At 37.8% G+C, this 26,336-nt stretch overlaps 1 long non-coding RNA gene across 2 annotated transcripts in view; it reads right to left on the bottom strand.

Moving 5' to 3' along the window:
- LOC306658399 overlaps nt 1-26,336 on the bottom strand; it is a 63,803-nt gene that overhangs the window by 6,616 nt on the left and 30,851 nt on the right. Inside the window, exons 3-4 of one of the 2 annotated variants that reach the window (XR_013763042.1) lie at nt 22,821-22,877; nt 21,250-22,315 (exon numbers count right to left, since the gene is read on the bottom strand). The exons of the other annotated variant lie outside the window; for it this stretch is intronic. This is a non-coding gene — a long non-coding RNA (uncharacterized lncRNA). Of the gene's footprint in view, nt 1-21,249; nt 22,316-22,820; nt 22,878-26,336 lie in introns of those variants that run through there. 2 annotated transcript variants of the gene reach the window in all.

Genomic DNA, 26,336 nt, shown 5'->3' with positions numbered 1-26,336 from the left:
CCAGGACTTGAAGGAACTCAAGGTGCTAGTGGCTGATAAGGACCTTCTGGATTTGCACAAGAGCCTGGTATGCACAGCCCTCCGGGGAAAGCTCAGCATCTTTTCTGAGATGGAAGCCAACTTCAAGAACCTGTCTCGGGGGCTGGTGAATGTGGCTGCCAAGTTGACTCACAATAAGGATGTCAGAGACCTGTTTGTGAACCTTGTTGAGAAGTTTGTGGAACCTTGCCACTCTGACCACTGGCCACTAAATGATGTGTGACTCTTCCTGAATCAGTATTCAGCATCTGTTCACTCCCTGGTTGGCTTCCAGCACCCGACACTCTGGGACCGCTACATGGGCACCCTCCGTGGCTGCCTCCTGCGCCTCTATCATGACTGAGGCCACTCCTCACCCTGTGCACACTGACAATAAAGTTGCCATGAGTTTGGAAAAATAAATAAATAAATAAAGGATCATTCCACCTTCCCTCTGCTTGCCTCTGTTTCCTTTTCCAAACCCATGTGTGTGGGTGGGAGGCTTTCCTCAGGGTGCCCTTACATCCACATGATATTGACGGGCTGAAAGATTAATTATGAAAATGCATTACCTTTGTAGAACGTCAGAGGACTGTATTGGCAAAGTAGAGATTGACACTCACCATCTACAGAAATGGAATACATACTGGACCCCCTTCCAAAATAATTACACATGTGCACACATATATGCACACACACACACAGCTGAAAGATGTAGTCATTCTTGATGGCAAGGAGATTGAATTCTTTGCAAAACACACCCCAGAGTTGGAGGAAAATTGTCTCATGCCCCACAAAATGGCCTCCAGTAGTCTTTTCCAACTTTTTAGCAAATGCTTGAACCAGAAAAAAGAAAAGAACCGCCCTCATTTAGTGATAAGTAATAATCAGAAAAACACCCAGCCTGAGAAATATGCATAGATATAACTAGATAGGAGAAAGAAAGAAACATGCCAAACAATTGCCAGATGGGGACTGTACATCAGAAGAATTACTCTGCAAAGCAGAACAACAATACAAACATTTATCCAGAGACAAAGAATTTCTCAATCCTTTGTCTGTGAAACTCAGAGTTCAAAGAAGAGATATAGGGGTCAAAGAAGATATGATAAGGCAATAGAAAAAAATAAATGTAAACTGAAAGAACTCTGGGGAAAACATGGAAGAGGAAAACAATCATTTCAAAAGTGAAAACTGTGCTGAAATTAAAATACTGCTGAGAAAGGGATGTGAAGGACAGGTTTGGGGGGAAATGCACAAAATATATGGAATAGACAAAGAATTACAGGGGAAATAAGGCATAGCAGACAACAGTGCAGGTACATTGTGAATCCTCAAAATAAAACTGAACAAATAAGTTGAACTAATATACTGAAATAGGCAAAAGAAGATATTTTATAAAACCAAGTTAGATTATATGTCTTATGATTCAAAGTACACACAGCCCTGAGAAAAACTGATAACAGAATGATCAATCGAAACATCTCCACTAAATATTGGAGCTTCAGTGGTTGCAAATAGTATCCCACAACATCTAGCAGCTCCTTTCTACCTCTCTGTAGCTCTTCCACTGAACAAGTAAGCAAGTAAAATAAGCATACACTTTACAAAGTGATCCACAGGGGTGAAAAATCAAACTGATTCAAAAGTGCTCTAAAGCAATGTCTACAACTCCTAAGATACAAGAAATGAGACCAAATGTTATATACCAAGGTAGACATATTTAAATATGTAAGAAAAAAATAATAAAAGTATTCATAATCTCCATTATGAATTGAGTTTTCCAGGAAATGAATGGAAAAGACACAATTAAAAAGACAGGAAGTGTTGTTAACCTGAATAGAGAACTTGGAAAATCATGACCACAGAAAACAACATAAATTTTTATTGAGGTTGCAAAAGCAGAAAGCATAATAAAATACTTTGTAGAGTGTATTTGGAGGATAATCTTTTCTTGAAAAATTCCTTGTAAAGTGAATTAGCAAAATAAATAAACACATGCTTAGAATTGCAGCCCATTCAGTTAAAAATAAAACATACCTACTTAATTTTTGAGTTACTGAATTTTCAAATTGAAAAAAAGGAGTAAATGATGAAAGAAAATAATAAAAACAATGGAAATAATGCACCTGATATCATAGCTATGAACCAGCAAATCATGAACATGCCAAGAAAACTTACTGCACCCTGTGCTAACCACGTTGTCGAGAACAGTGTGCACAGTCATTCTCAGTACATCTTGGTTGCTTATAAATGTGGGTGTCAGTGCATACCTTAGAGCAGAATTCTTTGTATAATTCCCATAAGTCCATGGGACTATGTTGTATTATAAGTCTATAACTAACAAAATCAACTGGACATGGCTGGGGAGAAATCAAAAAAGTAAATTCTTTGTTTTCTTCATCTTTCATTGGATCAACCCATCAATCAGCAAATAAATAAATATTTTGAAAGTGTGAACAGAAAGCAAAATACAAACTGAAATTACAAAAACAAAACCAAACATAGGTAACAAATCAATAGATGTAAATGAATCAAACTCAGTTATTTAAAGGAAAATAACCTCGGATTGAGTCTAAAACAGAAGTTAAATAAAATATAGTAGTTAAAAGAATACAGGTTCTGAAATAAAAATGCACATTGGATTCCCAGATTACAGTCTTATTAATTGTTCAGCTCACATGAATTATCCCTCTTCTTTTAATCTAAGTTTTTTCCCCCCACCCTTGGTACTAGGAATTGAACCCAAGCACACTCTAACATTGAGTACATTCCCCTATTTATTTTTTTATTTTGAGACAGAGTCTCAGTAAGTTGCTGAGCCTGGCTTCAAACTTGGGATCCTCCTGCTTCAGCCTCCCAGGTGGCAGGAATTACAGGCATGTACCACCACACCAGACTTAGCTAAATCTTATCCTCTCCTCATGAGTGATCTTGAGGATATAAGAGATAATCCATACAAAGCATGACACAGAGGGGTGCTTAGTGTATGATGCACAGTCAGTATTAGCAGGTAACAGTAAAAGTGGAAATGGCTTTGGTTGTGCTAGTGTGACAATAGTGATCACCAAAAGTCACATGATTCCAGGATTGAAACTAAAAGAATTAGTGTCGTGTCCATATAAATGAAGAAGTCCAATGTGGTCTGGAGAGTGACAGAATTGGAAATATCCTCAAGGGAAATGTTATTCAAACTGAGACCTGAAGGATAAATAAGAACAGTCAGGTGAAGAGCTGGGCAGTGAAGGGAGGAGATGGAAAAAAAAAAAAGAAGTTGTGTGTGATGGGGGAAGAGACAAAGAGCATTGTAAGCACCACCACCAGCAGGTGTGAGCAGAAAACATAGAGAAGGGCTGAATACAACCTACAACCTTGGAGAGAAGGATTGTCATCATTAAGAGACACTTCAGACACAGTTTAACAGACATGGATGTTTAACAGACACAGTAACAGGATTCTCTTAGTGATTCATTCGATTCATCTAAGAAACACTTATTTATATTTTATGTACAAGAATTATGTTAAATGCTAGGGACAAAGCCCAGACCTGCAGATTCCTTGTGTTTGTAGTACAAATAGTACAAGAAGAAATCCTGAAAATTTAATATACCGGGTTTTGCTGTGAGAAATGGCAGAATGCTACAGAAGCATTCAGCAGGTAAGCTTAGTCTAGTATGTGCTAAAAAAAAATCCTCCTTTTTAGAAAGAGTAACTTTGAAGATAACATAAAAGAAGACTAAAACCCTTTAGGTGAGTAAGGTGGGATAGTTATGGAGTTTGTGAAAGCAGCAAGGTAAAGAAGATCTTGCATTTGAGCATCTGAAAGTGGTCTGGTATGTCTGAAATAAAGAAAAAGAGAGAGAGATGTAAGAAAAGAAGTCAGAGAGGCAGGCAATGCATGGTAACCCATGTTAGAGATTTTGTTATTTTCTAAATCCATAGGAAATCATTGAACAGAAATTGATCAATCCATTTTGTTTTAAAACGTTCTGATTATTGTGTGAAAAATTGTTTGCCATAGCCAAAAATGGAAGTTGTGGAGCTCAAGTGCAGATTTGTCAGTATAGGCTAAATTATCTTAGTCATTACCCCCACATTTCAGTGGCTTCAAAATAAAAGTGTTTTTCTCACTCATCTTACATGGATTCTAATCTATATCATCCTCACTTGGGAATACAGACTGGCAACATTTCCACCTTGGAGTAAGGTTGTTATTTTCCATAGCATGAAGAAGAAAATGGGACAAATTACCTGCCAGGTTTTCCTACAGTGGAGTGTCCTGGGTCATATCCACTGACATTGAATTGGCCTAAACCTATGACTAAATCTAAGGAGATGAGAAGAGCAGTCCTGTAATTTCTCTGAATGAAGTTGAAACAGCATGACTGTAAACATCTCATGGATGACCATACTATTTAAGAAAATGCAACGGTATTCTAGGCAAGCAATAAAGGATGGGCAGATAGGAAGGTATAAACCCCTATCTCTCACCCTGCATCATCAACTCGAAGTTGATCAAAGACTTAGACACTAGAACAAAGACCCTGCACCTAACAGAAGAAAAAGTAGACCCAAATCTTCGCCATGTTGGCCTAGACTCTGACTTCCTTAACAAGACCCCAAAAGTGCAGGAAATAAAATCCAGAATCAATAAATGGGATAGATTCAAACTAAAAGGATTCTTCACAGGAAAGGAAACAATCTACAATGTGAAGGGAGAGCCTACAGAATGGAAGAAAATCTTTACCATATGCACCTCAGATAGAGCATTAATCTCCAGGATTTATAAAGAACTCAAAAAACTAACATGAAAAAAACAAATAACCCAATCAATAAATGGGCTAAGGCACTGAACAGAAGAAGAAATACAATCAATCAACAAATACATGAAAAATGTTCAACATCTCTAGCCATTAGAGTAATGCAAATCAAAACTACTCTAAGATTTCATCTCACTCCAGTCAGAATGGCAATTATCAAGAATACAAGCAACAACAGATGTTGGCGAGGATGTGGGGAGAAAGGTACACTCACATATTGCTGGTGGGACTGCAAATTGGTGCCAACATTATGGAAAGTGGTATGGAGATTCCTCAGAAAAGTTGGAATGGAATCACCATTTGACCCAGCTATCCCACTCCTCAGTTTAAACACAAAGAACTTAAAATTCAGCATACTACAGTGATGCAGCCACATCACTGTTTATAGCAGCTCAACTCACAATAGCTAAACTATGGAACTAACCTAGGTGCCCTTCAACAGAAGAATGGATAAAGAAATTGTGGTATATGTACACAATGGAATATTAGTCTTAAAGAAGAATGAATTATGGCATTTTCTGGTAAATGGATGGAGTGGGAGAATATCATGCTAAGTGAAATAAGCCAATCCCAAAGAACTAAAGGCCAAATATTTTCTCTGACATGCAGAGCTAATTTACAATAAGGAGGAGGGAGCTAGGGAAGAATAGAGTTACTTTAGATTAGGTAGAGGGAGTGAAGGGAGGGAAGGAGTATAGGAGTAGGAAGGATAGTAGAATGATCTGACATTACTACCCTATGTACATATATGACTTTATGACTTGTGTGATTCTATATCATGTACACCCAGAAGAATGAGAAGTTATACTCCATTTCTGTATGTGTCAAAATGCATTCTACTGCCATGTATAACTAATTAGAACAAAACTTAAAAATTAAATTAGAATGACTGAAGTTTGTCAATTAATTGGATATGAGGGTTAAGAGATATAGAAGAGTCAGGGATCATTCTCCTGTGATGGACAGGGCAACTGGATAGATGGTGGACAAATATCCTGAGCTAAACAATGTAAACAATATATACTGGAGTGAGAGGAAACAAATAGAAATATCAAACCTATAGTTAGAATCGAGATCAGAAGAGCAATGTAGACTGAGTAAAAGAATTTTAAAGTCTTTGACATCCAGATGGCACCTGGTGCCAATGAAAGAGAAGCTGCGTAGAGTAGGATAAGTACCTCATCCTTCTTTGGAACTTTCTTGATTTTGGCACTGAAAATATAGTGTTCTGGGAAACTTAAGCACAGGAAATCAGCAACGGGCACTCACCCTAGGAGAAAGGATGTGTGAGGAAAAGAAACACCTAAGACAGAGAAGAAACGTGATGTTCAGGTAGAGGATTAGGAACTGGAAAGTTGGAAAAGTGGAAAGATGTTGAAAAATGCCATCATGAAGGTACAAGAAATCAGCAGAACCATGGGAAAAAACTATGCCAAGGAGAGAGTGAATGCTCAGAGGGCCAATTGGTGTCACCCAGTCCAACCAGACACATATCAAAGTTTCCTGTTGCTGAGAGATTGGAAAACAACTGAAGCGGAACTCCTTGGTGTTTGCACAGCCAAGCAGAGTTGGCAGTGGGGGAGGGCTTGCCCCAACACAGGAGACTGGTGCACCAGGAAGAGGCCTGGGCTTGTCCCTGGTGTGGTGACCAAATACAGCAGATAACGTGGCAGCTTCTCACATAGCAGAGAAGAAATGGTGCAGATCCAGTGTCTAGACCTACAACTTCTTCCACAACTCAGCTTCCTGAATTACAGAATTCAAAATGAATCTATTAAATATCTAAAAAGAATAAAAAAGGATCTTCTCAATTATACGCACACAAGATACAAATAAAACCCTCAATCAATAGGTGAATGGAGAAAAATTGGCAATTTTGAGCCTATGAAGAAACTCTGGAACTTAAATGAACTATGCAAAACAAACAAAAGCATAATAAAACAAACAAAATTAAACAAAATAACAAAATTAAAGAAAGTACGAACCTCATTTTGTTGTTATTGTTTTGCCATTGAGTTGTAGAAATTCCTTATGTTTTGGGGGCTATTAACTTCCTACCGGACACTGGGTCTGTAAATAGCTTCTCCCATGTTCCCTGGTTATCAGAATACTGTCAGCTGTGGGTTTCCATATATGACTTTTATTGTGTTGATGTAAGTTTATTTTATTCCTAATTTGTTAAGTTTGTATCATAAAGAGGTACTGAATTTTATCAGGTGCTTCTTCTGCATCTATTGAGATAATCATGTGATTTTTATTTTCCATTCTGTTAAGGTTGTGTATTAGGTTGATTGATTTGTATACACTGAACCATTTTTACTTGATCATGGCATTTGATTTTTGTTTGAGTTTTTGTTTTTGTAGTGCTGGGATTGAACCCAGGGCCTTGTGCCTCACCACTAAGCTACATCCCCAGCCCTGATTTATGATTTTTTAATGGGCAATAAGTTTACTTTACAATATTGTATGGAGGATGTTTGCATCTGTATCTGGGATATTGGACGGTAGTTTTCTTGATGGCATTCATTGTTTTAGGGTGATGCTGGCTTCATTGAATAATTCAGAAGTGTACTATCTTCTATTCAGGGAAGATTTTAAGAAGACTTGTTATACATTTTTATTTAAATCTTTGGTAGAATTCCCCTGTGAAGCCATCTGGTCCTGGGATTTTTTTCCCTGATGGGAGTTTTTGGACTTTTTTTTCATTATTCTTATTTTTATTGATTTTTCCACGCTTTTTATTCATTCTTCACTCAATCTTGGTATATTGTATATTTTTAAGAAATTCTCCATTTCTTTAGATAGTTCATCTTACTGACATATAAATATTCATAATAGTCCCTTATTATCGTTCTCTGTGGGGTCTTTGTGAGGTCTCCTCTTTCATTTCTTACATATCCATTTGAGAATCCTGTCTTTAATTTAATTAATTTAGTTAGGTGTTTGTCAGTTTTGTTTGTCTTCAATAAACCCAGCTCATAGTTTCATCATTCTTGGCATACACGTCCTTCGGTTCACCTTATTGGAAACCTCTCAGTTTCATAAATCCGAATGCCCATTTTCTTTCTTAGATTTTGGAAATATTTAGTGATCATTTCTTTAAACGTCGTTCTGTCCTTTTCTGTCTTCTCCTTCTTTGACTCCCATAAAGTCTTTTGTCTTGCTTGATGTTTTGCCATAAGTTCTGTGGAGTTTCTTCATTCTGTTTAATTCTTTTTCTCTTTGTTCCTGTAACTGGATGATTTCAAATTACATGTCTTCAGACACTGATTCTTTTTTCTGCTTGATGAAGTGTGCTGTTGAAGTACTCCTTTAAATGTTTTATTTTATTCCTTGTATTCTTTAGGTCTAAAATATTGGGCCCATTTTTATAGTTTTTATTTCTTTGCTCAACCCTTCCTTTTGTTTACAGATTGTTTTTCTAATTTTTGCTTAGTTATCTAGACCAAGCAGAGATTCTGGGTTGTCAATTGGTAGAGTCGATAGGCAAACCAACTGGGGGTGTTCATGATTGAGCCTACAGCAGGGATATGCAAGTGAGGCTATAGGTTCACGGAAAGGGACTCTGGGGCTCTGCCTATGGATGAGAAGGGCAGGATCCTGGACCATGGGCAGTCCTGTTGCCTCCAGTTTCAAAGGCAAGCTGGATCAGCACCAGGTACACAGAGTGGTGAAGCTGGAATCAGGTCCTCAGACTCTTCTATAGTGAAGTCTGAGACACTGGTGGTCAGTGCTTTTCCCAGGACTGGGGACATAAAAATCTGTCTCTACATCCATGATCAAGTGTGATCCTGGGACTACTTCTGTCACTGTAGCCAGTTTATGGTCAGTGGGCCTGTCATGGGTGTCATAGCTTGATTTCTACTGAGACTGCTGAAGGATGGGGCTGGTAACAAGATAAACTGGACTGCAGCCAAGTCCACAGGGGACAGGTTGCTTCTAAATCTGCAACTGGAACCATGATCAATAGGTTGGGGCCTGCCTTCTTATAGTGACTTTTCTCTGTCTTGGGTTCTGCTGTAGCATTGCAACCACCCTCCTAGGTCCCGAAGCTTCCACAAAAGCACTTTTGTCCATGGATTGTTGCCAAGTCAGTATTTTTGTAGGCAGACAAGATTAAAATTTGCTATTCGCATCTTGCTTACATCATTCTCCTTTATTAATTTCTTTCATCAACATTTTATTATCAGCATTCAAGTTCTATATATTTTTTTCTCTCAGTATCTTTAAAGTTATTGTAAATTGCATTTTAAATTTCAGTTTCTATATGCTAATTGCTAATACAGACATATACAACTGATTTTTGTGTTGATTTTGTTTCCTTTGATATTACTGAACTCCTGAAATTGCTTATCAGTTCCAAGAGACTTAATTTGGAAATTCCTTGAGATTTTCTACCTAGACCATCATGAAATTGGCAAAAAGTACGGTTTATTTCTTCATTTCCAGTGTGTATGTCTTGTCTTTTCTATTCTTTTTTTTTTCCTTGACTTATTGCACTGATGAGAAATTCCATTACCATGTGAATAGCAGTGAAAAGAATAGACATCCTTGCCTTATTCTCAGTTTTGAAGCTTATTCAGACTTGGGGGTTACTGGAGATTGAATCCAGGGGTGCATAACCACTGAGCCACATCCCCAGTCCTTTTTTATCTTTTATTTTGAGATAGAGTCTCACTAAGTTGCTTAAGGCTTTGATAAGTTGCTAAGGCTGGTTTTGAACCTTCTTCAGCCTCCTGAGTTGCTGGGACTTCAGGTGTGTGCCACCATGCCCTGCTTAGTCTTAAAAATATAAGCATTCTTTATCAAGCCAAGGAAGATTCCTTCTACTCACTGTTTCCTGAGCATTTTTGTCATTAATAGGTTTAGATTCATCAAGTATCTTCACTGCATCCTTTGGTATGGTCATGTTTCTTCTTTAATTTATCCTTATGGCAGATCACCCTGAAAGACTGTCAAGTATTGAATCAGATTTGGTTTCTGGGAATAAACTGCTTGATTATTTTGTTATTTCTTCTTATGTATTGTTGATTTCTTCTTGCTAATATATTGTGAAGAATGTTGGCATTTATGTTCAATAGGTATATTATTCTGTAAATTTCCTCTTTTGCTCTGTCTTGTTTTAGTATCAGAACACTGGCTTCATAATATGAGTTAGAATGTCCTCCTGTTCTATTTTTTAGAAAGATTGTGAAGAATTACTGTTTATTCTTCTCTAAATGATCAGCAGAATTCCTCAATGAAACCATCTGTGTTTGGAGACTCATTTTTCAGGAAGTTATGAATTATAGATTCAATTTTCATCATAGGTATACAATTATTAAAATGTTTTACTTCATATGGGGTGAGTTGTGGTGGTTTTCTAGGAATGAGTACATATCATCTAAGTTGTCAAAATTATATTTGTAGAGTTGTTCTCAGTGTTCTCCTTTTATTCTTTTTATGTCCGTAGCATCTCTAGCGCTATCCTGTTTCACTCCTGACGTTGGTAATTTCTTCTCTCTTTTTTCCTTTTTCAGTCTTGTGGAGTCTTGTCAATTTTATTTTTTAATTTTCATTTATTTCTTTATTTATTTGGTACTAGGGATTGGACCAGGGACTCTTAACCACTGAGCTCTTTTTATTTGGGGTTCTCACTGAGTTGCTTAGGGTCTCACTAAGTTGCTGAAGCTGGCTTTGAACTAGTGATCCCGTGCCTCAGCCTCCCCAGCTGCTGGGATTCTAGATGTGCGCCACCACACTTGTCAATTTTATCGATGTTTCTCAAAGCTTTTGTTTCCCCATTGTTCCTTGCTTTCAATTTGGTTGACTTATCCTCTTTTTCCTCTGTCTGCTAACTGCAGGTTGATTTTGCTTGGCATTTTCTAGGTTCTTAAAGTGCACGCTTAGATTATTGATTCCAGAGTTTGCTTCTTTTCTAATGAATCCATTAAGTGCTACAGGCTTCCCTCTCAGCACTGCTTTGTCTGTGTTCCAGAAATTTTGATAGAATGCACTTTTCACTTTCACCCATTTCATCATGGTGTCTCGTGTTCCTGAGACTTCCTCTTTGAATGACGGATTATTGAGAAGTGTGTTGGTTAGGCTCCAAGTGTTTAGAGATTTTCCTGTTACCTTTATACTAGTGATTTTTAATTTTAATTCATTGTGGTTGGACTTCTTTTAAATTCGTTGAGGTTTATATAATTGCCCAGCATATAATCCATCTTGGCATATATTTCGAGGGCACTTGGAAAGGAAGTGCATCCTACTGCTGTTGGGTGGAGCATTCTGTAGAGTTCAATTAGATCCAGCTGGTTGGCAGGTAGTTAAGTTCCTCTATATCCTTGCTGATTTTCTATCTAGTTGCTCTATCAATTTTGCCGGAAAAAGTCTACAACCGTACTTGTGGGTTTGTTTCTTTCTCCTTTCAGTTCTCAGGTTTTGCTTCACGTATACTGGATTTCTGTTGTTTGGGCCCAGAAATCTAGGCAACTCTATTTTCTTGGTGTATTGACCCTTTGATGATTACATGATTTCCCTCTCTATCCCTAGCAATTTTCTTTATTCTGAAAGCTACTTCATCTGATATTAATATCTACTAAAGCTACCCCTGCTTTCTTTAGATTAATGATATATATCTTTTACTTTCAACCTGTATATATCATTATATGAACTGAGCTTCCTGTAGACAGCATAGAGTTGGGTCATGGGTTTTTTGGTTTACTCGCTTGTTTATCTATTTTGTTTTTAATTGTTCATTTAGATAATTAATTTTAATTCTTTATATGTTAAAATTTGAGACAGCATCTTCTTTATGTTTTGTCTTATGTTAATCCATGTTTTGGGTTTTTTTAATTTACTTTTTCCTTCTGTTGGAGTATTTGGACATTTTAAAAAATTCTGTTGACTTATCTGTGGTGTTTTAAAAATGTATCTCTTTGTATCACCTTTACAACTCTTGATCTTATATATTCATAGCTAATGAAGTCCACCACAGTGGGTTTACCAATTCCAGTAAAGGATGGAAATCTTAATTTCCTTTACATCTCTTTTCTCTCCCTCACTTATTTGAATATTTCTTCTATATACATTAGATTGAATGTATATAAGGTTTGTACTGCAGCTGTCAACATAATTTAGAAAACTCAAGAGGAGAAAGAGAGTCTATTGTGTTTGCCTGTACTGTTGCTCTTATATAATTTCTTCCTTCTGGTGTTCTAAGAATCTTTGTTTTAATCTTTCCTTCCCCATTAAAGAACTTCTTTTAGCCATCCTTTGAAGGTAGGTCCGCTAGTGACAAATTCTCTTATTTCTTCATCTCATGTCTTGGTATTATTTTTATTCCTAAAGAATATTTTCTCTGGCTATATAATTCTGGACTGATGGTTGTTTTCTTCTTTTAACATTTGAAAATTATGCATTATTGCTTCACTTCCTTCAGTTCTTTGTAGCTTTGAATGAGCAACTCTGCCATCCAGTGAATTTATTTTTCCTCTGTCACTAATGCATCATTTCTCTCTGGCTGCTTTCAAAAATTTTTCTTGTCTTTAGCTTTTAGAAGTTTGACTATGACATATCTTAATGTGGATTTCTTGCATCCATATGCTTATTCATTATTTATTTATTGTCAGTTTGGAATATTTTCAGTCCTTATTCTTCAAGCTCTTTCTATGCCCCATATGGGACTCAGAGAAATATTACATTATTATAGTCCCATATGTCTTAGGCTATATTTTTTTCCTTTTTCCCCCTCCAATCTGTTTTCTCTGTTATTCAGACTGGAAATTCCCATTATTCTTTCTTTAAGTTCTCTGATTCTTTCTTGTAGCCTCTCAATGCTGCTGTTCAACCTGTCTGTTCCATCTGCTGATCTGGTTATTGTATATTTTAGTTCTGAAATTCCTATTTGGCAGAATGGGAATGGAGCTAAGTGGTAGAGTGTTTGCCTGGCATGTATGAGACCCTGGATCCAAACCCTACTAACTCCAAAAAACAATAGGTTATTCTATTTCATTCTTCTTGTACTACTTTACCAAAGTATTATACTTTCCTAATACTTTTTATGTTCTTGGTGTATTAAGTGATTTTTTATTAAAATCAGGACATTCGGGGTTTCATGTTATAAAACTCGGGATCTTATTCAAATCCTATTTTACTAAGTCTTCACGATACTACGCTGGTGAATGAAGTGGGATACTGCCTCATGTCTACCAGGTAGGCTTCGAAGGTCTGACTTCACCTCTGGGGGCAGGGGTTGTGGGGGGCAATCAGTTTATTATTGGGTTCAGATGGATGGTGAGACTTCCCATTAGGCCTTCCCAGATGTTGTCCTAGCAAAAGGGCCCCCCATTAGTGCTTCTCACATGTGGCAACATGACCACCATGGAAAGGGGGAGTTGGTGTCCTCGTTACCACTGATGGAGCCTGAAAGTCCTGGATCTATACAAGGCTTCTTCTGACACCACCTGGCAAGGGTATTAGGGCATCTTGTTATACCCTGGAAAGGGTGGAAGTCTGGGATCTCTACTGTGTCTTTGCTGGAAGGTGCAGTGTGTAGCTGAAGTTTTGGGGGGTTTTTTTGGTTGTTGTTTTGTTTTTTTATATTTTTGTATTTTTTTTTTTTTCCCATGGAGTTTGGTTGGAGTAAGCAGTTATGGTCTGAGAGTTTCTGTCTTGAAAGTTTGCCCTCTTCCTGGTGCGTTGGCTAGAGAAAACAGGCTTCCAATAGGACTTCTGTTTGTGTGTGACGATTGAAGTTTCAGAGTTGCTGACATCTTTGCATTTAAGACTGGGATATCTGAGGCAGAAATAAAGCTACAGGGATGCACCTCTGTGTCATTCATTGAGACTTGAGATCCTTAGCCAGTTCACCTCTTCTCCAATATTGAAAGCATTCTTCTGTTTCTTTTGGTACTTAGCAGAAAGTATAGGGGGAAATATGTCTACTCCAACTTTCTAGATGTGGATGCTCAAGTTATGAGAATATTTTAAAGGATAAAAAATTAAAGTGTTGAATGTTATAACAGAAAGGAATAGATAGAAGAGTCAGATAAAAACTGCATTAAAAAGTCAGTAAGAATTTGTCAAGAAATGTTGACAACTTAGCCAAACAGAAAAAGTAGTATTAGATTTCTGCAAATGTAATACTTCAAAACAAATTGCAATAAATAACTTACATAATTAATTAATTAATTTTTTAAAGTGAAATTTACATATAGAAGAAAATATAAGAATAATAATCAGGTGGAAGTGTTTGTTCTATACACAAATGATGGTTGTCATTAACATATACATAATGCCTACAAATCCATAAGAGAAATATGACTAATGTAAGCAAAAAAAAAAAAAATTAGGGAAAAGTCCAAAGAGATCATTTGTGTGAAGAATACAAATAGCTAACAAATATGGGTAAAGGGTATGGGTTCACTGAAGATTACTAATTGAAGAAATGAAAGTTAGATAATTGAATTTGGGGTTGGTATTTGGTTGGGCTTAGTGCAGTTCCATTTTGATCTATTAACCACCTCTTTAAATAAAATGGCAACAACAAACATTGAGGTAGATGCTCTGAACTACATCCTAATATAAAAATCCTTTTGCAAAGAGAATCAAATCAATACAGGGATTGAACTCAGGGGCACTCAACTACGGAGCCACATCCCCAGCCCTACTTTGTATTTAATTTAGACACAGAGTCTTACAGAGTAGCTTAACGCCTTGCTTATGCTGTGGCTAGCTTTGAACTCACGATCCTCCTGCTTCAGCCTCTCAAGCCACTGAGATTATAGGCGTGCAACACTGTGTCAGGCCTAAAATTGTTTTAATAAGTATAAATTTTCACAGAAATAGCATATTAAGAAAACACACTAAGATGTAGCACTTGAAAATCAGGAATCAAATTATTATTTTTAAATTTTTCACCTTTGTATTTTTCATTTTCAAAATATGTTAAAACAAAGCATACTTTTATATGTATGTATGCATATATGTGTGTGTGTATATATATGTGTATATATATATATATACACACAATACATGTATGTCTACTTCCTGCTTCCTGGGAATATCTCCCACTGCTTAATGACATCATCTGAGATGGAGGCTCTCTCTGGCTTTCCACTCCACCATCTCAGCATTTTGGGTTTCATTTTTATGTGTGATGACAATTGTACTTATAAGTACCCCGTGACTAGAAGGAGGAAGAGCATTGTTTCCCTGAAAACCCCTACAACAGACTTTTGCTTACATCTCACAGGGGCATCCTAAGATACAAGGGAAGCCAAAAAAAATAAAATAAAATAAGAATTCAGTTTTCCAGACTCTCGAAGTAGTTAATGGCAAGAAAGAAGGGGTTAGGAATGGACAAGAGTGAGCCAACTGCAGTTTTTACATCGTATTTTTATGTAGAAAATTAAAAGCATATTTTGTCGAGTGCACAGATTGAATGTAATGACAACAAAAATATGCAAGAATTGTGTTTTGCAGGCCCTGTAAAAAGCACTGTGACATCTGACCATTAAAAGGAGTTAGGAGATGTACTTACAAACTATTCAGGCTCTGATCCCTACATTGCAGGGGTGCGACACTATAAATTGTATGTCTTTATGCTGAGAAAAGATGAGAAGGTTGATGTTGGGTTTGCATATCTCCATCATAAACTCATTCACAGGCACTTTGTTGTATGGGACAGGGAAGAACCATTTTCAAGCTGTGTTTGGTTACATGAAACCTAAGCCAGCCATCAAGTGATTACCAAAAAAAAAAAAAAAAAAAAAAATCAAAAAGCAAGATTTGTCATACAACTGAAGGCAGCAAGCTGTTTAACAAAAAGCAAAGCCTGGAGGTCAGGAGATCTGAGGGTTCCCTCAGATTCTGCCACTAAGTGTTTGCGTGCCCCTGAACACATGATTAGCATTGACAGGCTTCAGGTTCCCAATTCTTAAGATCAGGGAATGTGTGGAAAAGATTGGTAAAGCACTTTGAGCATGAAATGACTATATTCTGTGATAGTTGGTGTCTTCTGAAAATTAATAACTGCAGAGGTAACAAGTCACATTAAACCTCTTACTGTGCATTGACAGAAAGGAACACAGAGGGATTTGGAGGAAGGGGGATGTGCACAGCCATTGTCTCTGTGTCAGCTGCCATTGCTGGTAAGTGGTACAATCAATGTGGATGCACAAGAGGTGTAAACCCTTAGAACTCAATAAAACTCTATATGTAGAGTTTTGCACAATATGTTTTGCATAACTGGAGAAATAGCTTAGCAATGCAATTTATGGAGTCCACATCCCAAGTCAACACCTGAAGTCCTTGTTGATTTCATTTTACAAATTAGAAGAATATACCTCAGGAGTGGAATGAATCATCACAGTTGGGAGACTGTTATGATAGGTAGTAAATGCTTTCAGTCCAAGAATCAGAGACCACACAAAGAACCTTATACAGGTATCCCTGGAGTGTATTAAGCTTCAGATTCAAGTTTTGGTTGTCAGCACAGGCTGCAACAGAATTAGAATTCTTGCTCCACCATTCAGAACTGTGTAATAGTCAGCTGGTAACTTACCTCTCTTTGTCTTGGTTTCTTGTCTGTAAATGGAGGACAATTACATCTATCCCTTATAACATGGTGAAATTTAGAACTGTTAGCCCAATGTGTGACCTTTAGGTAGCTATTATCAGAGAAGGAACTTTTCATTCCAGTGACTCAATGAAGTCCCAACTTACTTTGCTCACCTATGGATGTCTTAATTCAGAGAAGAAATTTTCTGCATGCTGCAATGCATAGAAATACCAAAAGTAGGAGGCTGACTGCAAAGTTTGGGGAGGCTTTAAATGGAATTTGTTTCAGAAAACACCTGCTGTTTTGTGAGTGATTGTTGCCTGAGCTGCTTCCTAGGGCAGAAGTATTCTGGGTAGAAAGTACAGGACAAGAGGGATATAACCCCGACAGGGCAGAAGTAGGGATGGATCATTGTATTCAGTTGAGACTACGCCCTTCAGCAAAAACTGAACCTTAAACTGGAAACAGTCACAGAGACACAGCTGGAAGGGTTTTAAAACATTGCCTGTTCCTAAATATGAGGTGTCAAAAAGGACCCTCAAATCAATGGGGGAAAGGCTGGTTTGTTCATTAAATAACATAAAGACAGCTGCCTAACCATTCAGAAAAACAGTTAGAACCCATCTCAAGCCAAAACAAATCACAAATAGGTTAAATATCTAAAGACTGAAAGAGACATGAAAACGTCAGAATAAAATAGAGGCAAATAGCCACAGCATTGCATTATGGGAAAAGATTTGATGACTCTAATACTAAGAGCAGAAATTGTCATGGGAAGCATTGATTTGATTACATACAGAAATTTATAAGTTCCCTTTACATAAATACCATAGGCAAATAAGGAGAGCAGTACTTTACAAAAAACAATGATTACCTTCCAGGTTAAATGGTTACTATCCTAAGTGGAGTAAGAGCTCTTATAAATGAATTATGTTACTGCCTTCTCTCCTTACCCCAATATGGTAATGGCCACATTTTAAAAAGAAGAAAGACATAAGGCTAAATAATCATGAAGACAATCCAGTCTCTCATCTAATCAGCCACTTCTCATCTATCAAGATGTCACATATGAAAAGCAACATGATTTCCATGTTAGGGAAGCCACCAGGCAGATAACATGCAATTACTGCGGGGGCACCTGGCTCTCCTTGCAGGGCTTGACAGAGTTCCACTGAAGGATGATTGCAGAGACTCATCCTAAAAGGATTGTAGCCAGATGTATGCCTCCCTAGCTTGGATGTTATTCTGTGGAGTTTTCCTAATAATATATTACTCACTTCAGTCTGAGGATCTTGCTAGAGGTGATGGGAATAATTCTACAAATTTCCAGAAAAACATTACGGAGACAAAACACATGTTGAAACCCTGTGATGTTAACCTCACTACAGGAGAATGTTTTTATTATGTTAAAAATCAAACACTGCATTTACTGGCACAGCCAGAACCTGTTGGGGCACAGAAATTTATATATAACAATGTTTCCCCAAGTTCTAAGCACAAAGCACCTCCCACAGTAGCTACTAGATATGGACTAGCTTGGGCTGGGGATATAGCTCAGTTGGTAGAGTGCTTGCCTTGCAAGCACAAGGCCCTGGGTTCAATCCCCAGCACCGCAAAAAAAAAAAAAAAAAAAAAAAAAAAAAAGATATGGGCTAGCTTATTTTATCAATGGCAAGCCCTGGTACCCCCCTAAAGGCAAGCCCTTAGAGAAGGTAGATATAGATCTCCCCCTGTCTCCTACAGGGTGGTTTAATCCAGATGATGGTTTTGTTTATGTGTGGTGGTAAGGTAAAAGAATAAGGTTTCACAACATTCCTCCCTTCCTACAAAGAATATGTCACCCCTATAATAAACGTTGGTACATAATAACCATTGGGACCGCTGCCCTCCTGTAGCCCTTAACTCAGCAATTTAGACATTAACCAGAAGGACCTAGTAGAGATGGTCACATGACATTATTTGCCTATCGCTTTACCACAAAAATAATAAAAATAGTCTTAGGTCATATAGAGTTTAAATATTAAGGAAATAAACATTGTATTAGCTCATTGACATAATGAGTAATCATTTAGTAAGGATAATCTGTACAGTTACTGTTTTCTCATAATCTTTCGGTAAAAATAATTTCTGCCTATGCTTTGGAAACTTCTTCGATTTTATTAGTCACAAGCCTGTTATCAAAGCCTGAAGAAAAATGTATATAAACCCAGCCTTCCCCAGAATAAAGTGGGATTGATTGCACCAGAACTAGAGTCTGTGTCTTTCATTCTCCATTCATCGCCGACGCTGTCTCCCTGCGCCCCGTTTACCAGTGTGGAACCCATGGACTCCTGCTAGGGCTGGACCCCAGCAAATTACATATGTGAACAGTGGCAGCATATGTGCACAAAAACGTTCTGTAGAGTTTGGGGGCCATGTAGTTGATTTTTCTAAGTGAAATGTCCTCGACAACTTCTAATATTTTATTCTTAGAAAATTATTAGTGCTGGGCATTGTAGGGCATGTCTATAATCCCAGCGACTTGAGAGGCTGAGGTGGGAGAATCAAAAGTTGGAGATTAGCCTGGGCAACTTAGAGACCCTGTCTCTGAATAAAAATTTTAAAAGGCTGGGGATGTAACTCAGTAGAGGACCTCTGGGTTCAATCCCTAGTGCTAAAGAAAATAAAATTATCAGTGATTCACCTGAAGATTTTGATCAAGGATGCTCAATGTAGCATAATTTGGAATTTTAATATAGAAAGTTAAAGAGACTTTTGTCATCGGAGGCTGATTGATGAATTAAGATTTAGTCCATATAATGGAGTACTACTAAACTTAAAAAGAAGCAAATCATCAACATAGAATGACATCAACAAATGAAAACATTGCAAAACAGGAGTATAGTATAAAATATTTTTATATCAAAATTCTATCTTGGTATGTTAAGTATCTTTAACACAAATACATGAAGAATATTCTAGTGTGGTTAAATATCAGCATCCTCCCAGGCCAGAATCCCTTGACTATCAAGGTCACGAAAAACAGGGAATGACTGAGAAACGGTCACAGACCCAAAGCACCTAAGAAGACATGAAAATTAAATGCAGCATGGTGACCTAAGCTGCTTCTAGAACAGAAAGAACATCAGTGGAAAAACTGATGAGATCAAAATCAAGTCTGGAGTTCAGCTAATAGTCACATAGCAATGTCAGGTTCTCAGTTTTGACAAATGCACTACAGTAATATAAAGCATGAGTGAGCTGTGGGGTGAAACCGGGGGGTGTGGGAGAATGCTCTATAAACTATCTTTGCAACTTTTATGAAAATCTAAAATTACTCCAAAATAAAGTTTACTAGAAATCTCGAGACATTTTGGAAAGATGTGTCTACTTAAAGCCAGGGATTGGGGTAAGAGACCCCAATAAAGAGTTTCAGGTTCTATATGTACAAGGTTACACATGACCACACTTACTATTCTATAATAAAGGATAAACTGATGAAAAAGAAATCACTGTTGTAGAAGTATGTTTGCAAGCATGGCATAATAAAGAGGCAAATTATAATACAGATGATCCTATTTCAATATTCTTTAACGTTGATTCTTTGTTTTTGCTTACTTTATATTCCAATTATAGTATAAAAAAGTAGTTTGGAATATCCCTGAAAGTGGCATTGGGGCAGGTGGAATTCTTTACGTTTAACTATACATTAATATTCTTTCAGGCATTTGTATTAAAGATGATAAACATACCAAGGCATACGATTTTGACATAAATATGTCTTATATTAGTCTAATGAGTTGACATCAGGGGTTTGTTTCCAGATCATGTATTTCAATATTCATATACTAGTGTCGAAATCTTCTGCACAATAGGGCCATCGTGATCATAAATCTATTTGCTTAATTTTAGTGAAGATTCTGACTTGGATTACAATCATTGACAAGCATTCAAACCTGTAAACTGATAGACCTTAAAATTTGGGGTCACAAAGGAAGAAAGATCCTCTTCATAGGCTATTTTTCCTGGTGATAAAATTAAATATCCTAAGTATTCTTTTACTCTGATTATAACCCAACACTTCTTGTCTCTGTTTAGATCAGTCTATCTAAGATGAGGGTGAAGTCCAGGGTCTTGATAGACTTAAGAAAAAGATAGCAAAAGAAAGAATAATTTAGTAGGATGAAACATTATTTTCTGCTGGGTTGGTAATTTATAATACAATTTTCAGAGACAATGGCAGCCAGCTGAATGAGAGAAAAGGTCAGTAAACCTAAACATTTTTATTGGAAAATTGAAAACAAAGTGTAAATGTTCACTGTTTTCCTATATCGTGCTTATCACATAATCACAGCACTACCATATTTAGGATAAATAGCCTAATATGTGATGCAAATGTCACTGATATTTATTGTAATTTTTTGGGCATGCATCCTTCTAATGCAATATTTTCATCTGCTTATCTTATCCAGAAATGAATTTGCTGGGTGATTTCCAAGCTGTAATTTGGATTTATAAAATGTAAATATTGCATGATAATTGAGTTCCCAGTAGCTTTTAAGCTCATGGAGATTAGGCATGGTTGATGCCAGGCAACTTCAGAAGCCCTAGAGAAACAACTCTTCACCCCACATTCCCACGGGCTTCCCACTCCCAAGGGTCATATTTTAAGATGGGTTTTTGTGAGTCTCGGAGACTTTATCATTTTCGAGGTCCTTGCTCACAGACATCAGGGTTTATACCCAGTGGGGGTTACCAACAAGTCAGCTGGTGATTAAAAAATAGCATGACATGATGTACTTGGTGAGATTTTGAGGCTTCACAGGAGCCCCAAAGAGAGGGACTTTGGAACCTTATGAGAGGGACTTTGGAACCTTATATTACTTGGACACACAATACCCTTCCCAAGGCAAATACTCCATCAAACGTGAGACATGAATGACGAGTCACCATTTTTCAGGTGAATGGGTGACCAGGCAGAAGGAGCAGTGCTCCAGGCAGAGGTAATTGCCCTCGCAAAGTCCAGGGATGAAGTGGGAGAAGGTGTGGTGGGCCTGAGGAGCTGCACAGAGCACCCACCGGAACATAGAGAGCCAGAGGCTGTGGGTGGGAGCTGAAGCCAGACTTGGGGGAGCAGCCACATCATGAAGGACCTATGAAGGAGATTGGCTTTCATCCCCATGGTATGATGGTAGAAATCATATCCCCCTGAAACCCGTATGTTAACATCTTAATACTTCCGTCCTTCAGAATGTGACTCTGCTTGGAGATAGGACCTTTAAAGTGGCAGTTAACTTAAAATGAGGTTATGAAGGCAGCCTTAATAGAATACCACTGATGTCTTTATAAGAAGAGGAGATTAGGACACAGACAAAAACAGAGGGAAGACCATGCGAAAACAATGGAGAGAGTAATCAACATGTTGATCTCAGATTTCTATCATCTAGAACTGTGAGAAAATAAATTTCTGGGTTTGGAGCCACCTGTCTTTGGTACTTTGTTGTGGTTGCCCTAACAAATGCATACAAATGACAATGAAGTACCCCCAGAAAGCGCAGCGCAGATGGAGGATAGTTAACTTTGTCTTACTAAAAACTCGCTCTGGCTGGTGAGTAGAGGGAGATGAGTCTGGGACAGGGAGTTCAGAAGCCATAGTACAGCTGCTATGGAGGTCTGGACAGGCTGTACTCAGCACAACTGTGGGGTTGCCTTCTACAGAGATGATGATACAATCCATGTGTCCACAGGTTGCGCAGCGCACACTCTGCAAGCTTATAAGATAGAGCTAAAGACAGGTCAAGGAATCTGTGATCATGAATAGATTTGAGAGAGATTTAGAAAATAGACTCAGCCATGTTTGAAGATTGATTTGATGCTACTAGTGAGGGAGAGGAAGGACAGACATGAAACATCTTCATCTGTCGTGGGCTTCTGGGTTCTCTGGAGAAGGCATCTGCAAACAAATTATCTAGAAGAAAGAACTGTATTGGAGAGGGTGGTTTAATTTGTTTTGGCTTCAAGTGTGAGGAACCAAATGGAGCTGTCTACATGGAGATTTTATTAGGAAGTTGGGTAAATAAAGATATGGATTTTTATATGCATTATGATTTAAAGAACCCATAAATAAATTCATGGTTTATTTTAAACCACGGGGCTGGTAAGAACAGAAGAACTAGTGTGTAAAACAAGAAAACAACATAAGAGAAATAGACCCTCCTGTCATCCGAACTCCTTAGAGGGGGTCTATGGGAATGCAGCAAGCAAAATAAGAGAAGTGTTGTCACCCATTCCCTTTTCTACCCACCCACTGGTTCCACGCACAGGCACGTACCCAGTGCCCTGAAGCTAGGGATGCCCTGGATGCAGAAAGTGCATGGAGTGCACTTCACCCTGCAAGGGCTAGGGGTCTATCATATGCCAGATACTATACCATCGGTAAACACAGTCACATTGCTCACCTTTCTCAGAACAATCCAGAGGCTTGAACTGTTGCAGGTTCCTCCAAAATTGTATTTCTAACAGCAACAAAGAAGAACAAGACTACATATTTGCCAAAGTCTGAGGAGAAATCAGAAAATCTCCCCCTGACAGTTTCACATGTCTGTTTTGGTAAAGGGGATAATTCTTTCAGAGATGGGCAAGCAGACTCCTACAAAGTTCAGTTCATGAATTCCTTCACCCTATGCTTCCAGAAGGTCTTTTTCCCCCCGATCCCTCTCTTTAGCAGGAATCTTTAGAATTGTATTTTCTTCTCTCCCTCATTGTTCTGAGTGAGTGGCAAAGAAAAAAATTTTTCTTGGTTTTGAAAGGATTGTTTTTAACACACTCCTCTGACTCCTTAAATAGGGCATCATGAGCAAAACCCATCCATTCTTTACCTCATGAGTTAGGTCACTATCGCAAGCATCCATGTTTGAAAGTAGTGATCACATGGCATTGTCCTATTGACCAGAGCTCTCAATGGTCAAGGACTGATACACTCTTGGTTTGTTTTCTTCCTTTTTGCCACTGAACATTCTTTGGAGAATCATCCCTCATATAAAGCCTAGAAAATAAAAAATTTATAAGGAAGGGATCCTCTAGATTATCTACAGTGTGTCTAAAATAAGAGAAAATGAATTCTATGCAAGAGTCATTGCACAAAATTGAGTTCATAAACCAAAATTTAGATCATTTATTCATTCTGTACTTCTCTGAGTTGCAAAGGTGGCCCTCAGAGGTGTACCTCAGAGAAGTACAGCACTTGTTACTCTCTGAGCTGGAGTACAGACAATGTTCGTTAGCACCCACTCCCTGGGTATCTTTTTATTTACTGACATGCCTGTGCATTTGTATGTGGTTATTGGGGAAGATGGGTTTTAAAAAAATGTGATTTGAACAGGGCAGGTGGAGCAGAAATTCTCCCAAAGGAACCTTGCACCTGGCTTGAGCATACCTGAGAGATATTCCTTTGGGACCACCTGAGAGCAACAGGATGGACAATAGGCAAGGAGGCTTTTTTCTTGCTGGAGCTCAAAGTGTTATAATTGAGGCACAGATATAGATGCAACCTCATTACCAGCCCCATCCTGGAGACATTTGGGCAATATGAACGAAGTTGGAATATATTCAGATCCTTCTGGGTACCCGGGATAAGAATGTCTTGCTTAAACAAAATGATAATACTTATGAAATAACCATTTTTGTTGATATTTGACTTAAGATGGCAGGTTTTTGGGCTTAGTAACTCCATCAAGAGCAAAAAAATAAATAAAAGTAAAAAGTCATAAGTAAGAGTTATAGGAAAAAGGTACACTCATGCATTGCTGGTAGGGTTGCAAATTAGTGCAGCCACTCTGGAAAGCAGTGTGGAGATTCCTCAGAAAACTTGGAATGGAACCACCATTTGACCCAGCTATCCCACTCCTTGGCCTATACCCAAAGGACTTAAAATCAGCATACTACAGAGATACAGCCACATCAATGTTCATAGCTGCTCAATTCACCATAGCCAGATTGTGGAACCAACCTAGATGCCCTTCAATTGATGAATGGATAAAGAAACTATGGCATATATATACAATGGAATATTACTCCACCATAAAGAATGATAAAATTATGGCATTTGCAGGCAAATGGATGAAATTGGAGAATATCATGCTAAGTGAGATAAGCCAATCTCAAAAAACCAAAAGACGAATGATCTCTCTGATAAGTGGATGATGACATGTAATGGGGGGTGGAAGGTGTTAGCATTAGGGTTAGGGTTAGGTTTAGGGTTAGGGTTAAGAAGGGTGGTAAGAATGGAGGAAGGAAGGACTGTATAGAGGGAAAAGAGGGGTGGGAGTGGTGGGGGGAAGGAAAAAAATAACAGAATGAATCAAACAACATTACCCTATGTAAATTTATGGTTACACAAATGGTATGCCTTTACTCCATGTACAAACAGAGAAACAACATGTATCCCATTTGTTTACAATTTAAAAAAATAAAATAAAATAAAGAGAGATTATAGGAAAGAAGGAAGCTTTACTTTTTTGTCAGTAAAAAAGGCAAATAGTCAACTGTAACCAAGAAATCAACAATCTTTAAGAGAGTTGTAAAATCCAGTTTGGAAGCAATGGGAAAAACCATGACTAGTCATCCAGCCATGTTCTTGTGATGATATGGTGACATCGAAAGAGAAGACAGACTCAAACAAGAAAAATAAATTTTTTTGAGATAATTTCTCTCAACTCTTGATCAGATTTCATTCAAAAGCATTCCAAGGGACTATTTCAAGTCATTTTATTTATTATCCTTGTTTAACACAATATTAATTCAAGTGAGAAAGCAGTTAGGAAGTCTTTGGTTAGGGATATGTGAGAGATGTGGCAAAATTCTCTCCAGTCTACAGGGAAAAGAAAAATCTACAGGTTGAAATTTTAGATTACATACATTACATGAATGGATGCAGCGCTACTCAGTGTTCCTCAGGGTCACCTGGTTTTATCTTCTAATTACTCTGTAACACTCAGAGCAACCTGAAATGAAGCCAGGTGACTTTTTTGGGTGCACCGAGATGCTGCGTCCAGTTCTTTACAAACCAGGGAAGACAAAACTGTCAAAAGCCTTCAGTCTTCCCAACTGTAATGCACATATCGATCTCCCAGAAAGTACTGAAAAATGTAGATTCTGATTGAGAAAGTCTGGGGTGAGGCCTGGGCTTCAAATTTCAAGATGATGCTGACACAGTTGGTCCAAGTCACTCCTTTCAGCTTGACTGTTCTCAGAGGTGCTTAACCACTGAGCCACATTCCCAGTCCTTGTTATTTTTCATTTTTGAGGCAGAGTCTCACTAAGTTGCTTAGCACCTCACTAATTTGCTGAGACTGGCTTTGAACTTGCAATCCTCCTGCCTCAGCCTCCTGAGCCACTAGGATTACAGGCATGTACCATCACATGCAGCTAAAATGAATGTTCTATAACATGCCCTAGATGTAGACAGCTCCCATTGCCTTTTCTCAACCAGAATGGCAGCAGAAAACCATCAGTTACAGAAGCAATGAATGTCCTGTGTAGGACATAGGTTTAATTTTAGACTGCCTACATTTCATTCATGAACCATATAGACAAACACCAACTTAAAAGAAGACAGAGATATATGTACATAATCCCTGCTATCAGTCACAGTTGTACAACGCCATTTTGGAAAATACTGAATTTGCTCAGGAGTCTACAGTTACTGGCTAATTTTCCAAGATAAGTTTCTCATTTTTAATATGCTTTGTTGAAAACCTTAGAAATTGTATTACATCATTTCATGGAAAAGAGAACATTGATTTGGGATTCAAAAGATTTGAAATAAAGTCCCAACTCTGTTATTCACTTGTGCGACTTAGAACAACAGGCTCTACCTTTCCGAGGCTTAGTTGTGAGGTGCATGGGACTGATTAGATGACCCCTAGAAACCCTTTTTGTTTTGATGTTCCTTGTGCTGCATGACATATGGAAAC

The sequence above is a fragment of the Sciurus vulgaris genome (genome assembly GCF_902686455.1).
Source record: "Sciurus vulgaris genome assembly, chromosome: 3".
NCBI classification, from domain to species: Eukaryota; Metazoa; Chordata; class Mammalia; order Rodentia; family Sciuridae; genus Sciurus; species Sciurus vulgaris.
The sequence above is the reverse complement of the archived record's forward strand: the minus strand, read 5'-3'. Positions and strand labels throughout refer to the sequence as shown.